The sequence below is a fragment of the Somniosus microcephalus genome, chromosome 11, assembly GCF_052327205.1.
Source record: "Somniosus microcephalus isolate GS21.2 chromosome 11, FLI_Smic_1.0, whole genome shotgun sequence".
NCBI classification, from domain to species: domain Eukaryota; kingdom Metazoa; phylum Chordata; class Chondrichthyes; order Squaliformes; family Somniosidae; genus Somniosus; species Somniosus microcephalus.
In genome coordinates, this window is record NC_140997.1 from 188871295 (window position 1) to 188887598 (window position 16304).

The window sequence follows — 16304 nt, forward strand, 5'->3', positions numbered from 1 at the left end:
AGAGGAGGGGACGGGGGGGGGGGAGAGGACGGGGACGGCGGGGGGGGGGAGAGGAGGGGACGGGGGGGGGGGGAGAGGAGGGGACGGGGGGGGGGGAGAGGAGGGGACGGGGGGGGGGGGAGAGGAGGGGACGGGGGGGGGGGGAGAGGAGGGGACGGGGGGGGGGGAGAGGAGGGGGACGGGGGGGGGGGAGAGGAGGGGGACGGGGGGGGGGAGAGGAGGGGACGGGGGGGGGGAGAGGAGGGGACGGGGGGGGGGGAGAGGAGGGGACGGGGGGGGGGGAGAGGAGGGGACGGGGGGGGGGAGAGGAGGGGACGGGGGGGGGGAGAGGAGGGGACGGGGGGGGGGGGAGAGGAGGGGACGGGGGGGGGGGAGAGGAGGGGACGGGGGGGGGGGGAGAGGAGGGGACGGGGGGGGGGGAGAGGAGGGGACGGGGGGGGGGGAGAGGAGGGGACGGGGGGGGGGGAGAGGAGGGGACGGGGGGGGGGAGAGGAGGGGACGGGGGGGGGGGAGAGGAGGGGACGGGGGGGGGGGAGAGGAGGGGACGGGGGGGGGGGAGAGGAGGGGACGGGGGGGGGAGAGGAGGGGACGGGGGGGGGAGAGGAGGGACGGGGGGGGAGAGGAGGGACGGGGGGGGGAGAGGAGGGGACGGGGGGGGAGAGGAGGGGACGGGGGGGGAGAGGAGGGGACGGGGGGGGGGAGAGGAGGGGACGGGGGGGGGAGAGGAGGGGACGGGGGGGGGAGAGGAGGGGACGGGGGGGGAGAGGAGGGGACGGGGGGGGAGAGGAGGGGACGGGGGGGGGGGGAGAGGAGGGGACGGGGGGGGGGAGAGGAGGGGACGGGGGGGGGGGAGAGGAGGGGACGGGGGGGGGGGAGAGGAGGGGACGGGGGGGGGAGAGGAGGGGACGGGGGGGGGAGAGGAGGGGACGGGGGGGGGGGGGAGAGGAGGGGACGGGGGGGGGGGGAGAGGAGGGGACGGGGGGGGGGGGAGAGGAGGGGACGGGGGGGGGGGAGAGGAGGGGACGGGGGGGGGGGGGAGAGGAGGGGACGGGGGGGGGGGGAGAGGAGGGGACGGGGGGGGAGAGGAGGGGACGGGGGGGAGAGAGGAGGGGACGGGGGGGGGAGAGGAGGGGACGGGGGGGGGGGGGAGAGGAGGGGACGGGGGGGGGGGGAGAGGAGGGGACGGGGGGGGGGAGAGGAGGGGACGGGGGGGGGGAGAGGAGGGGACGGGGGGGGGGGGAGAGGAGGGGACGGGGGGGGGGGAGAGGAGGGGACGGGGGGGGGGGGGAGAGGAGGGGACGGGGGGGGGGGAGAGGAGGGGACGGGGGGGGGGGGGAGAGGAGGGGACGGGGGGGGGGGGAGAGGAGGGGACGGGGGGGGGGGGGAGAGGAGGGGACGGGGGGGGGGGGAGAGGAGGGGACGGGGGGGGGGGAGAGGAGGGGACGGGGGGGGGGGAGAGGAGGGGACGGGGGGGGGGAGAGGAGGGGACGGGGGGGGGTGAGAGGAGGGGACGGGGGGGGGGAGAGGAGGGGACGGGGGGGGGGGGAGAGGAGGGGACGGGGGGGGGGAGAGGAGGGGACGGGGGGGGGGGGGAGGAGGGGACGGGGGGGGGGGGAGGAGGGGACGGGGGGGGGGGAGAGGAGGGGACGGGGGGGGGGGGAGAGGAGGGGACGGGGGGGGGGGAGAGGAGGGGACGGGGGGGGGGGGGAGAGGAGGGGACGGGGGGGGGGGGAGGAGGGGACAGGGGGGGGGGAGAGGAGGGGACGGGGGGGGGGGGGAGAGGAGGGGACGGGGGGGGGGGGAGAGGAGGGGACGGGGGGGGGGGGGGGGAGAGGAGGGGACGGGGGGGGGGGGGGAGAGGAGGGGACGGGGGGGGGGGAGAGGAGGGACGGGGGGGGGGAGAGGAGGGGACGGGGGGGGGGGAGAGGAGGGGACGGGGGGGGGGGGAGGAGGGGACGGGGGGGGGGGAGAGGAGGGGACGGGGGGGGGAGAGGAGGGGGGGGGGAGAGGAGGGGACGGGGGGGGGGGAGAGGAGGGGACGGGGGGGGGGGGAGAGGAGGGGACGGGGGGGGGGGGAGAGGAGGGGACGGGGGAGAGGAGGGGACGGGGGGGGGGGAAGAGGAGGGGACGGGGGGGGGGAGAGGAGGGGACGGGGGGGGGGGGGAGAGGAGGGGACGGGGGGGGGAGGAGGGGACGGGGGGGGAGAGGAGGGGACGGGGGGGGGGAGAGGAGGGGACGGGGGGGGGGAGAGGAGGGGACGGGGGGGGGGGAGAGGAGGGGACGGGGGGGGGGGAGAGGAGGGGACGGGGGGGGGGAGAGGAGGGGACGGGGGGGGGGAGAGGAGGGGACGGGGGGGGGAGAGGAGGGGACGGGGGGGGGGAGAGGAGGGGACGGGGGGGGGGGAGAGGAGGGGACGGGGGGGGGGGAGAGGAGGGGACGGGGGGGGGGGAGAGGAGGGGACGGGGGGGGGGGAGAGGAGGGGACGGGGGGAGAGGAGGGGACGGGGGGAGAGGAGGGGACGGGGGGGGAGAGGAGGGGACGGGGGGGGGGGAGAGGAGGGACGGGGGGGGGAGAGGAGGGGACGGGGGGGGGGGAGAGGAGGGGACGGGGGGGGGGAGAGGAGGGGACGGGGGGGGGGAGAGGAGGGGACGGGGGGGGGGAGAGGAGGGGACGGGGGGGGGGAGAGGAGGGGACGGGGGGGGGGGAGAGGAGGGGACGGGGGGGGGGGAGAGGAGGGGACGGGGGGGGGGGAGAGGAGGGGACGGGGGGGGGGAGAGGAGGGGACGGGGGGGGGAGAGGGGACGGGGGGGGAGAGGAGGGGACGGGGGGGGGGGAGAGGAGGGGACGGGGGGGGGGGGAGAGGAGGGGACGGGGGGGGGGAGAGGAGGGGACGGGGGGGGGGGAGAGGAGGGGACGGGGGGGGGGAGAGGAGGGGACGGGGGGGGGGGAGAGGAGGGGACGGGGGGGGGGAGAGGAGGGGACGGGGGGGGGGAGAGGAGGGGACGGGGGGGGGGAGAGGAGGGGACGGGGGGGGGGGAGAGGAGGGGACGGGGGGGGGGGAGAGGAGGGGACGGGGGGGGGGGAGAGGAGGGGACGGGGGGGGGGGAGAGGAGGGGACGGGGGGGGGGAGAGGAGGGGACGGGGGGGGGGGGAGAGGAGGGGACGGGGGGGGGGAGAGGAGGGGACGGGGGGGGGGGAGAGGAGGGGACGGGGGGGGGGGAGAGGAGGGGACGGGGGGGGGGAGAGGAGGGGACGGGGGGGGGAGAGGAGGGGACGGGGGGGGGAGAGGAGGGGACGGGGGGGGGAGAGGAGGGACGGGGGGGAGGAGGGGACGGGGGGGAGAGGAGGGGACGGGGGGGGGAGAGGAGGGGACGGGGGGGAGAGGAGGGGACGGGGGGGGAGAGGAGGGGACGGGGGGGGGGGAGAGGAGGGGACGGGGGGGGGAGAGAGGGGACGGGGGGGGAGAGGAGGGGACGGGGGGGGGGGAGAGGAGGGGACGGGGGGGGGGGGGAGAGGAGGGGACGGGGGGGGGGGGGAGAGGAGGGGACGGGGGGGGGAGAGGAGGGACGGGGGGGGGAGAGGAGGGGACGGGGGGGGGGGAGAGGAGGGGACGGGGGGGGAGAGGAGGGGACGGGGAGGAGGACGGGGGGGAGAGGAGGGGACGGGGGGGGGGAGAGGAGGGGACGGGGGGGGGAGAGGAGGGGACGGGGGGGGAGAGGAGGGGACGGGGGGGAGAGGAGGGACGGGGGGGGGAGAGGAGGGGACGGGGGGGGGAGGAGGGGACGGGGGGGGGGGAGAGGAGGGGACGGGGGGGGGGGAGAGGAGGGGACGGGGGGGAGGGGGGCGGGGGGGGAGAGGAGGGGACGGGGGGGGGGGAGAGGAGGGGACGGGGGGGGGGAGAGGAGGGGACGGGGGGGGGGGAGGGAGGGGAGGGAGGGGAGGGGGGGGGAGAGGAGGGACGGGGGGGGGGAGAGGAGGGGACGGGGGGGGGGGGAGAGGAGGGGACGGGGGGGGGGGAGAGGAGGGGACGGGGGGGGGAGAGGAGGGGACGGGGGGGGGGGAGAGGAGGGGACGGGGGGGGGGGAGAGGAGGGGACGGGGGGGGGAGAGGAGGGACGGGGGGGGGAGAGGAGGGGACGGGGGGGGGAGAGGAGGGACGGGGGGGGGGGGAGAGGAGGGGACGGGGGGGGGGAGAGGAGGGGACGGGGGGGGGAGAGGAGGGGACGGGGGGGGGGAGAGGAGGGGACGGGGGGGGGGGAGAGGAGGGGACGGGGGGGGGGGAGAGGAGGGGACGGGGGGGGGGAGAGGAGGGGACGGGGAGAGGAGGGACGGGGGGGAGGAGGGGACGGGGGGGGAGAGGAGGGGACGGGGGGGGAGAGGAGGGACGGGGGGGGGAGAGGAGGGGACGGGGGGGGAGAGGAGGGGACGGGGGGGGGAGAGGAGGGGACGGGGGGGGGGGGGAGAGGAGGGGACGGGGGGGGGGGAGAGGAGGGGACGGGGGGGGGGGGAGAGGAGGGGACGGGGGGGGGGGAGAGGAGGGGACGGGGGGGGGGGAGAGGAGGGGACGGGGGGGGGGGAGAGGAGGGGACGGGGGGGGGGAGAGGAGGGGACGGGGGGGGGGAGGAGGGGACGGGGGGGGGAGAGGAGGGGACGGGGGGGGGGAGAGGAGGGGACGGGGGGGGGGAGAGGAGGGGACGGGGGGGGGGAGAGGAGGGGACGGGGGGGGGAGAGGAGGGGACGGGGGGGGGGAGAGGAGGGGACGGGGGGGGGGAGAGGAGGGGACGGGGGGGGGGAGAGGAGGGGACGGGGGGGGGGGAGAGGAGGGGACGGGGGGGGGGAGAGGAGGGGACGGGGGGGGGAGAGGAGGGGACGGGGGGGGGGGGAGAGGAGGGGACGGGGGGGGGAGAGGAGGGGACGGGGGGGGAGAGGAGGGGACGGGGGGGGGAGAGGAGGGGACGGGGGGGGGGAGAGGAGGGGACGGGGGGGGGAGAGGAGGGGACGGGGGGGGAGAGGAGGGGACGGGGGGGGGAGAGGAGGGGACGGGGGGGGGGAGAGGAGGGGACGGGGGGGGGGAGAGGAGGGGACGGGGGGGGGGGAGAGGAGGGGACGGGGGGGGGGAGAGGAGGGGACGGGGGGGGAGAGGAGGGACGGGGGGGAGAGGAGGGACGGGGGGGGAGAGGAGGGGACGGGGGGGAGAGGAGGGGACGGGGGGGAGAGGAGGGGACGGGGGGGGAGAGGAGGGGACGGGGGGGAGAGGAGGGGACGGGGGGGGGGAGAGGGGGACGGGGGAGGAGGGGACGGGGGGGGGAGGGAGAGGAGGGGACGGGGGGGAGGGAGGGAGCAGGGGACGGGGGGGGGAGGGAGCAGGGGACGGGGGGGGAGGGAGCAGGGGACGGGGGGGGGAGGGAGCAGGGGACGGGGGGGGGAGGGAGCAGGGGACGGGGGGGGAGGGAGCAGGGGACGGGGGGGGAGGGAGCAGGGGACGGGGGGGGAGGGAGCAGGGGACGGGGGGGGGAGGGAGGAGGGGGGGGAGGGAGGAGGGGACAGGGGGGGAGGGAGGAGGGGACGGGGGGGGAGGGAGGAGGGGACGGGGGGGGGAGGGAGGAGGGGACGTGGGGGGGGAGGAGGAGGGGACGGGGGGGGGAGGAGGGGACGGGGGGGGGTGGACGGGAGGGGGGGAAGGGGACGGGAGGGGGGGAAGGGGACGGGAGGGGGGGGAAGGGGACGGGAGGGGGGGGAAGGGGGGGGGAGGGGACGGGAGGGGGGGGGAAGGGACGGGAGGGGGGGGAAGGGGACGGGAGGGGGGGGAAGGGGACGGGAGGGGGGGGAAGGGGACGGGAGGGGGGGGAAGGGGACGGGAGGGGGGGGAAGGGGACGGGAGGGGGGGGAAGGGGACGGGAGGGGGGGGAAGGGGACGGGGGGGGGGGGAAGGGGACGGGGGGGGGGGGGAAGGGGACGGGGGGGGGGGGAAGGGGACGGGGGGGGGGGAAGGGGACGGGAGGGGGGGGAAGGGGACGGGAGGGGGGGGAAGGGGACGGGAGGGGGGGGAAGGGGACGGGAGGGGGGGGAAGGGGACGGGAGGGGGGGGGAAGGGGACGGGAGGGGGGGAAGGGGACGGGAGGGGGGGAAGGGGACGGGAGGGGGGGAAGGGGACGGGAGGGGGGGAAGGGGACGGGAGGGGGGGAAGGGGATGGGGGGGGGAAGGGGACGGGAGGGGGGACGGGGGGGGGAAGGGGACGGGGGGGAAGGGGACGGGGGGGAAGGGGACGGGGGGGGGAAGGGGACGGGGGGGGGAAGGGGACGGGGGGGGGAAGGGGACGGGGGGGGGGGGAAGGGGACGGGGGGGGGGAAGGGGACGGGGGGGGGAAGGGGACGGGAAGGGGACGGGGGGGGGAAGGGGACGGGGGGGGGAAGGGGACGGGGGGGAATAGAGGGAGAGGTGGGAATGAGGCATGGGCGGGAGCGAGAGGGCAGGAGGGGGGGAAGAGGGGGGGGATGGGGAGTGAGTAACACCTGTTCAGTCATGTTTTTAATAAGATTTTCCTATTAACGTGTCAGCCTGTGATTCTGAAATAATGTTAAGAATTGCTTTGCATCTGAATGCTGTTGTCGTATCTGGGCAATGGGTGACATGGTGGAGCTCCATATTCTTCATCGCTCTGAACCACTGCTACGTTGGATTACTATTGTGCACCCCGGGTACTGGGAAATCATTTTTTGCTATCCCCTTAAAGCTCCAAAAAGTCTTTAATTTTAATAAATGCATTCACACCCTGCTTTCCCGCCCCACTGGCTGTGTTTCTTGGCATCTCTGGCTTCCAGTGTGGCAGTCCGGCCCAATATTGCTTTCATTGCCCCTTTTGGAAGTAATTTTAAGTATTATATTGACCACTCTGTGTGAACAATGATCAGTCGTAAATTTACCTTTTACCAGTTTGAATTTGCACCTTCTTGTTTTTCAATTTTTAGCTTTCTGTACCATTTAGTATCATCTGTACATCTATGAGGTTCTGTCTCACGTGCCTCCTTTCACAGCGGAGTATCTCAACTTGCTCTACTTGTTCTTCATTGCTCAGTCCGCTGATGCCAGCTATCAGTCTTATGGCTCTTTTCTGAACTACTTTGTGTCTTGGGAGCAGAGCTGAATATTTAAGGTGTGGTATCATCAAAGAACTGCACAGTTTAAGCATAACTTCCTCTGCTCCAACAACACTGCTTTAAACCTATTTCCCATGCCAGCATCTTATGATCTGAGTGACAACCAATTTGTGCTGAATTTGGGCAGTATCTACTTGGAACTGTGGTGAAACTGCTCAAGCTCCATTCACTTAAGACTCTATCAGATTGTACAGATTGAGTTACATCCCATCAATCTGGATTGGATTCAAATCTATCAGTCCAAGTAGCGAAACAACAACAACCACAAAAACAACTTGTATTTATATAGAATCATAGAAATTTACGACAAAGGAGTCCATTCAGACCATCATGTCTGTGCCAGCAGAAAAATAGCTATCTAGCCTATTCCCACTTTCCAGCTCTTAGTCCGTAACCCTGTAGGTTACACTAGTAAAACTAAAGTTAATGGGAATCAGGGGGAAAACGCTCCACTGGCTGGAGTCATACCTAGCACAAAGGAAGATGGTTGTGGTGATTGAAGGTCAATCATCACAGCCCCAGGACATCGCTGCAGGAGTTCCTCAGGGCAGTGTCCTAGGCCTAACCATCTTCAGCTGCTTCATCAACGATCTTCCCTCCAACATAAGGTCAGAAATGGGGATGTTCACTGATGACTGCACAGTATTCAGCGCCATTCACAACTCCTCAGATAATTAAGCAGTCCATGCCCGCATGCAACAAGACCTGGACGACGTTCAGGCTTGGGCTGATAAGTGGCAGGTAACATTTGCAACACAGAAGTGCCAGGCAATAACTATCTCCAACAAGCGAGAGTCTAACCACCTTCCCTTGACATTCAACGGCATTAGAATCACCAAATCCCCCACCATCAACATCCTGGTGGTCACCATTGTCCAGAAACTTAACTGGACCAGCCACATAAATACTGTGGCAACAAGAACAGGTCAGAGGCTAGGTATTCTGCAGCGAGTGTCTCACCTCCTGACTCCCCAAAGCCTTCCCACCATCTACAAGGCACAAGTAAGGAGTGTGATGGAATACTCTCCATTTGCCTGGATGAGTGCAGCTGCAACAACACTCGAAGCTCGACACCATACAGGACAAAGCAGCTTGTTTGATTGGCACCCCATCCACCCACCACCTTAAACATTCACTCCCTCCACCACCGGCGTACCGTGGCTGCAGTGTGTACCATCTACAAGATGCACTGCAGCAACTCACCAAGGCTTCTTCAGCAGCACCTCCCAAACCCACGACCTCTTCCACCTGGAAGCACAAGGGCAGCAGACTCATGGGAACACCACCACCTCCAAGTCACACACCATCCTGACTTAGCAGTATATCGCCGATCCTTCATCGTCGCTGGGTCAAAATCCTGAAACTCCCTCCCTAACAGCACTGTGGGAGTACCTTCACCACATGGACTGCAGCGGTTCAAGGCGGCGGCTCACCACCACCTTCTCAAGGGCAACTAGGGATGGGCAATAAATGCTGGCCTTGCCAGCAACGCCCAGATCCCATAAGCGAATAAACAAAAAAAAAACTTCAAGTGCATACCTAAGTACTTTTTATATGTGATGAGGGTTTCTGCCTCTACCACCCTTTCAGGCAGTGAGTTTCAAACCCCCACCACCCTCTGGGTGAAAATAGTTCTCAACTCCCCTATAATCCTTCTACCAATTACTTTAAATCTATGCCCCTGGTTATTGACACCTCTACTAAGGGAAAGAGATCCTTCCTATCCACTCTATCTAGGCCCATCATAATTTTATGCACCTCAATTAAGCCTTCCCTCAGCCTCCTCTGTTCCAGAGAAAACAATCTCAGCCTATCCAATCTTTCCTCATAGCTAAAATTCTCCAGCCCTGGCAACATCCTCGTAAATCTCTCCCCTACCCCCACTGTCTAGTGCAACCCCAGTTTCTCCGGTCGATCAATGTAGCTGAAGTAACCTCCCTGCTCTTACATTCTATGCCTCAGCTAATAAAGGAAAGTATCCCGTATGCCTTCTTAACCACCTTCTCTACTTGTCCTGCTACCTTCAAGGATCTACACTTCTCAGTATCCTACCATTTATTGTATATTCCCTTGCCTTGCTAGCCCTCCCCAAATGCATTACCTCACACTTCTCCAGACTGAATTCCATTTGCCACTTTTCTGCCCACCTGACCAGTCCATTGATATCTGCAACGGGCAGCATGTAGATGAGAAATAGGAGGGGGCCAAGGATAGATCCTTGGGGGACACCAGATGTAACAGTGCGGGAACAGGAAGAGAAGCCATGGCAGGCAATTCTCTAGCTATGGTTAGATAGATAAGAATGGAGCCAGGCAAGTGCAGTCCCACCCAGCTCGACGATGGTGTAGAGGCGTTGGAGGAGGATGGTGTGGTCAACCGTGTCAAAGGTTGCAGACAGGGCGAGAAGGACGAGGAGGGATAGTTTACCATGGTCAGTCACATAGGATGTCATTTGTGACTTTGATAAGAGCCGTTTGGTACTGTGGCATGCTAACTCACTGCATGATCCAGTGTATGCATTCTGTAGATCAAATCAAGTTCCATCAGTGACCTCTCCTCCGTTAGCAATCAAAAGAGGAAGAACTTGCATTTATATAACACCTTTCACTACCTCAAAATAGTGCCATGGGATCTTTTACGTCCACCTAAAAGGACAGACGGTTTAATAACTCATCTGAAATACGACACTTCTGACAGTGCAACCGAGTCCCTCCATACTGTCTGCCTAGATGACATGCTCAAGTCTCTGGAGTAGGCCTTGAGCCAGAGGCGAGAATGCTACCACCACACACACCATAATGAACCAAGCAGCTCAGCCAAAAAAAGTGAAAATTTCCCATCAAGAATAGGCCATTTTGGATTTTAGTCAAAACTCAGGATCCAACATGATAGCCCAACATTCCATCAATTTCTGGTCAAACTAATAATTCTTCCTTCTCTACTCTCGCCATTTCTTAATTTCACATGGCCATTTTGAACGACATCTGCATTAAGTTTGACTTTGCATCTGGTATTACTAACTAGCCTCAGATTAGAGATGGCACTTTGTCAGAATGCTACATTTCACCTTGATTGCTAAGACTGGAAATAACTTCAAATCCAACCTTGACACTGGACAACTTTTCCATTTTCCACACTCAAGTCATCAGTTTTCTACTAAAGAAAGCAAGCTTACCTTTCCTCAGAATACATAACGAATCTATATTCATATCTGAAATACAAGGCCTGAGAGGATGGTGGAGGCAGATTTAATCATGGCTTTCAAAAGGGAATTGGATGAGTACCTGAAGGAAAAAATTTACCGGGCTACAGGAAAAGGGCAGGGGAATGGGACTTGCTCAAGTGCTCTTGCAAAGAGCCGGCACGGGCTCAACGGGCCTCCTCCTGTGCTGTAACTATTCTATGATTCCATATTTTAGTTCAGGTTAAATTGAGAATATGCTATGGCCTTTATTTACTATTGAAAAGAAATTACCTTTAAGTCACCAGGTTAACGCCTTGACATTAAAAATGAGGATTGCAATTTGAGACTTCTAGCATTAGTATTGTATAAAATGTTAAGTCGTGTTAAAAACAGTATTCAATACTATCACTGCAAACATTTAATTGAGACTGCAAACTTTCCTTTCGAGGAAGAATCGTTCTTGTGTGACTGGCATTTGCGTGATTCTGTTTATCCATGACTCAAGACTGTTTTAAAATCCGTTTTGCATGTATTAGTTTCGATTACTTGTGTTAAATCAACACTGTTTCAAGTCTTGTGATACTAGTTTAGCATACTGTCTTTTGTCCTACTGGCAATATAAATGCAAATTACATTGTGTTCTGGATTTACCAACGTTCTTATACTTCGGTGTCAGTTCAAACTGAAGTCTTTACATGTCGGTTAGACTCTGATGTAAATGCATCGGAAATGCGTTGGTGGCTAGATTTATCATGAAACGACGGGGCAGGTGGCAGATTGTGATGTGCCCCTCATTATTCCAAATACGGTTGCTGTAAGGTTCAACACCAACTTACCGCGGGTGTGAAATTGTATAACTGATTCGCACAAGATGCTGAAAACTAAGATTTAACACGCCTACTATCAACCCAAACGCATTTTTTGGGGGGTACAACTTCATCTGTACAGCACTCGTTATTTAAAGTGAAACTAAGAGACGGGAGGAACTTCAGCAGATTTTTGACTGCTTGAACACGAGCATTCCACAAACCATTCCGGGCAGCAACCATTCAGTGGCGGAAGCTCTGCTCATCTCCCTTGAAGCCCTCCCAAAGCCTGTGATATGTAATGAGCTGCACCTACGATGCCGAAAAATTCTGATTCACGTGTGGAGGGTCGCACCTGCTTCAGTCGTACAGAACGGCCACAGGCCCGGAGAACACACGGGCTTCAAAACTTACTGACCCGTATTAAACATTGCGAGCGCCTGCACAATTGGTATTCCTATCGTGTTTTACAGCATTTGCCGAGAAATACTACCAGGTACCGGGGCGGTAGGCAGAGCCCGCAGATCGGTTCTCACAGCCCTCCGGACCCTATCAGCAATCCCATTTAGAGAAATCACCTAAAAGGTGTCTACTGCTCTCATCACGAACACAGTTCTGATGTTTTAAACACAACATAAAGGGTTTATCATCACTACCTCTACCATTAACACACCGTCCCCCTTCGGCCTGGAGAAGCAGTCAAACTAAAATGACAGACTTACCGCCGCTGTTAGAGCCAGTCACGGCCAAGCCCAGGAAGGCGGGGAGGATTAGGGCCGCGCTGCACGCTGGAACTAGTAGTTCTCCAAACCGATGCTCTTCCGTCCGCAGCCAGGAAACACTTCTCGGGTCGAAAACTACAACTCCCAGCGAGCGTAGCGCCAGCCACCCAGCAGGCAGCGAAGCCCCGCCCCCACCACCGGTGCACCGATTGGTCAGAACCTGGAAACCAAGGGCAACGGCTGAGAGTTAACGCGTGACCGGCTAAGATCTGCTGTCAATCACGCTCCCCACTGCCGGGAGTGCGACTTTTTGGCTTGCACGCGCAAGCGTCGGGGGCGCGCGATTTCCGATCGCCAGCTCTGTTGGAGCGCGCGTGCACGAGAGCCCGATTCGCTGTCTTTAAAGTGCCCCGAGGCGCACATGGTACTTCCTGTTTCGAAGAATGGAAAGCTTCCAGCTCGAGCCGAATGCGCCGCGATTCCCTGCGCGCTGCCTGTGCTCGCTGCTCCGCTAATGATGGACTGAGTCCGCTCTCGCCCTCCCAGGCAGGCAGGCGCTAATGTGCTCCGGGATTAAATGGTTCCTTCACGTCGTCAGCACTACTCGGCTTGTACTGCAGCTTCACTTTTCGTAGAAGAAAAATCTCCTTGCAAGCCAAGCTAAGCTACCCCGTTCAGGCCCTCTATTGAAACCGTGGACTTTTTTTTTTACCCCCCCTCCCTTTTTCCCCCCTTACAGTAAAACTATTCAACAAGTTGTGTTTGGATGTGCATTTGTCATGCAGAGGCTACTGGAACGGGGTTTTGTGCTTTTCTTCTGCTACACAGTCTGCAGGTTCTTTTTCGCCGCTTCTCTACCCAGTAAGTTTGCAAACTATTGAAAAATACCCTGTATCTATTTCAGCTTGCGTAGTGTTTGTAAATCAAGAAATGTTCCATGTAAAAATGTTGAAGAAAACCATCTGTGTCTGGAGCGGAAGGGTGCTGATTTGGCACACGGCGGGATCGCTGGTTCCGTCTAGTTCCAACTGCGCCCTGAGCCCAAGATGTTGCAAAGATAAATTCAGATGCTGAGATTTATTTTGCATTTTGTTTCAATTCCCGTCGATGCAGTTTTTACTGTGGTAAACGGTTAACCCTCCCTTTGGTGCAGTGCCAGTCTAAGCGGAATTCAGAACAAGGGTAAAGTAGAAATACTTACGAGCCTCCTTCATAACGGTGTAATTTTATTTTACATTCATTCGCCTGCGTCTTAAAAGGCTAAAAGATTAACACCTGGCGGTGGGGACTCTAGCTAGCCAAGTCGGTTTTGGTACAAAATAAGTCTTTTCATTGATTGTTCATTCACTCTTGGCTGACCTTGAGTGTACGGTCAGATTCCCACAGTCCTAAAATTTCTGAGAAGTCCAATGGTTATATATGGCCGGCAAGTCATTTCAACAAAACCGAACTTGGATTTGGAATTTCCGTACACTCATGATTATTTGATAAAATTTGACTTCATTTTTATATTCCTGGCTATATGATTTTCGAACCCCTTTTTTTGGGGAAAAAATGGAAAACATGTTCTAGCCTTCGGTTGCGTAATGATTGAGCCTTGGCTCGGGGAGCCAGGGGAAACTGGCTGAACCCTTGGGCCGACGTGCTGTATTGTACTGTAATTACATTAAGGAGGCTGGCAACCAGGCGCATTAAGAGAACGAGGTCTGATGTCGGCTTGATTTGACAGTATTGTGAGTTGTGATTGATTGATACCGATGAACCTTGGCTTAACTTGAGCCGCGTGTTTGAAGGAAAGTGCGGTGGGGGTCGATTGTTTGGCAGTGGATTGTGTTTGTTGACTTAAGACCTTATTATATGGCAGTCACACAGTCAAAAGACAATCGTTTGTAAATGCAAGGGGATACACTTACACAATAAGGAGGGATGAGAATAATACATTCTAAGCGAGCCAAGCAGGTATAATTTTTATCATGGGGAAATTCTTGAGATTTTTCTCCAGAATTGTCTAATGTACATTTCCGGAGAATGAACGATTAACGCTATTAGAGATCGTCTTTGTGTGACATTTTTTTGTCTCAGATTTCCACTTTTTCTCGTAATAAAAGAAGTGCAGGTCCGATACGCAGTTCGTGATGCCGATTTTATTAGTACAGTATTCCTGCCAAAGCGATAGGAATGTATGGGGCTAGGCAGTAAAATAAATGGGTTTAGCTGCGCTTTTGATGCCGCAGTCCATAACGCTGTCAAAATAAAGTTTGTAAGTATGTAAAGCCAGCACCGTGGAGGTCGGTTTTAGGTTGAGCCCAGGCACGGAATTGTTTCTTTCTAATAAATTGCCAGTCCAACACGTTTACTTGGATGTGTCAGGAGTAATTGTGGTGAGCAATATATTACCAAACGGTATTGAAAAGGACGTAAGAGGCGATCGGAGAATCGTCTCCATCCTTAATGGAAGATTGATGTTCCGAGGAAAGAACAGCGCCCACATCACACAGCTTGTGTGGTTGTCCTGTGAGCTCTGAAATTCACGTTTCTTTTTCCTTACGATGTTGGGTATTAACTCGCACGAAGGCTTTTTAAAGCCTTTCTTACTTAGTTTTGCATTTTTCTGTTGCCCTTCCCCATTTTCTGGGCTTGCCTAGATGATAAAGCCAGGAACACATTTCAAATTTTATGCCGATTTCTTTATTCAGTATTTTCTATTTCTCCCGCTTCTAGCGATCGGCATTCTCTGAACTATTGCACAGATCCCACATCAAATAGCTACGGAGTCCCAAAACTCGTGGCTGACTTGCTGAGTGTTTCCAGCATTATCTTTATTTTTATTTCAGATTTCCAGCATCCGCAGTATTTTGATTTGGTTGCAAAACCTATATCTCATTTGGTCAACAGCGACGCAATACTGTTTTATAAGTTTTTTTGGTCCACATTCTGGCTTGCATGTAACAACGTTTTAATTGTTAAAGAGTTGTTTTACTTGTAACCGACTCAAAATAACGGATCATGACTAACTTCGAACTGCCCATTTCAAAGATTTCCTTACCTGAAAATACTACATTATTAGCAGAAAGATACCGGAACAAACATAAGATACAAACAGCTACAGCTTAAAGAATCATTTGCAATTACCTCAAATAGAAAACTTCGCCAGACATTTGAGGTTTTCATTAGTTCTGTTGTTGTATCCAGACCCATGAGGGACCAAGTTATAGGACAAAAGATGCAATTTGTGGGCTGCATTATTCTTCACAGCATGAATTTACTAACTTGCTGGTAATCTTGTTTGTTGGCATTCAGTTAGTACGATTCTTGAAAGTGGGCGTATTATAAAAATGTGGTCAGCAGTTCTGCTAGGAGACATAATACAGACACAGAGGAATTGCTTTGAAGTTCTCCTTCCTCGGGCGTTTGCAGTCATCAGAGGCGCTCAATGAAGAAGACATTGTGCCAGGAAGACTGTATTGGTATGTCGGAAGCAAACTAGGATGTAACTGAATTCTGTGACAGCTGCTTCTGTTTCTCTGTTTAAAAAGGATGGCGTTATTTATAAATAGGATGCGTTAAAGCGTAACGATCAGTTTATTCTAGCTGAGAAAGAGCAATCTAATCCACACTGGAGAAAATAAAGATGCTCTTGATGATTGCACTTGTTGATGTTTAAATCCTGGTAACTCAAGATACCCAGTATTTCCTGTTTAAATTGTTAAGTTGGCTGGCTGTAGCCCACACACAGGAAAAAAGTAGACTTTGTTGAGACTGTGGGCATAAAACAAAAACTAACTGATGCCAAATGGTCTTTCACCTGTAACTGTAAGTTAAAACTTGAAGGGTTTGTCTGATATTAAAGTGGGTGGCTTAAACTTGAAGGCTAATTGTGGTGGTTGATCCCTGTGGTATTTCTGATCTTACATATTTTGTACATATACTTAATGCTATGCTGAATGTGATGTTACATTGTAAACCAGACTTCACACTGTGCATTATTACCCCCTGTCCTCAACAGCACCACTAGCAGTCTGAATGTTGAACCTCCAAAAAATTACAGGTTCACAAGTGGCTGAGTATGGCAAGCTGAAAATTTGGCTTACTTCACACACTGCCCATTTATTATTCCCCTTGTGATTGATTAGATAGCTTTATTTCAAGATTTCACATGTAGGTATCTGAAGACATGCCATCCAATAACTGACAAGTGAGAACAGTTCATTATTTTATTCCAATCTGAAATAAAGGTACTGACTTATAATCAATGTGTAATCTTTCCTTCGTGCAATTCAACTTTTTAAAATAAAAAAAACCTACTATTAGTTAATAGGTTTGGCCACTTCATGACTGCTAGCAATCCATGATTTACGATAAATGATCTTTCTTAAACGAGCTGAAGTAAGCTTTGCCGTCAACAACAATGACTGCCTCTATGGTCCTATGACAG

The 16304-nt window shown here is 58.9% G+C and overlaps 1 long non-coding RNA gene across 1 annotated transcript in view; it reads left to right on the plus strand.

Moving 5' to 3' along the window:
• The first annotated feature begins 10777 nt into the window (after window positions 1-10777).
• Window positions 10778-16304, plus strand: part of LOC147111058 (uncharacterized) — a 63451-nt gene continuing 57924 nt past the window's right edge. The window contains exon 1 of the long non-coding RNA XR_015080033.1: window positions 10778-12730. This is a non-coding gene — a long non-coding RNA (uncharacterized LOC147111058). The remainder of the gene's footprint in view (window positions 12731-16304) is intronic.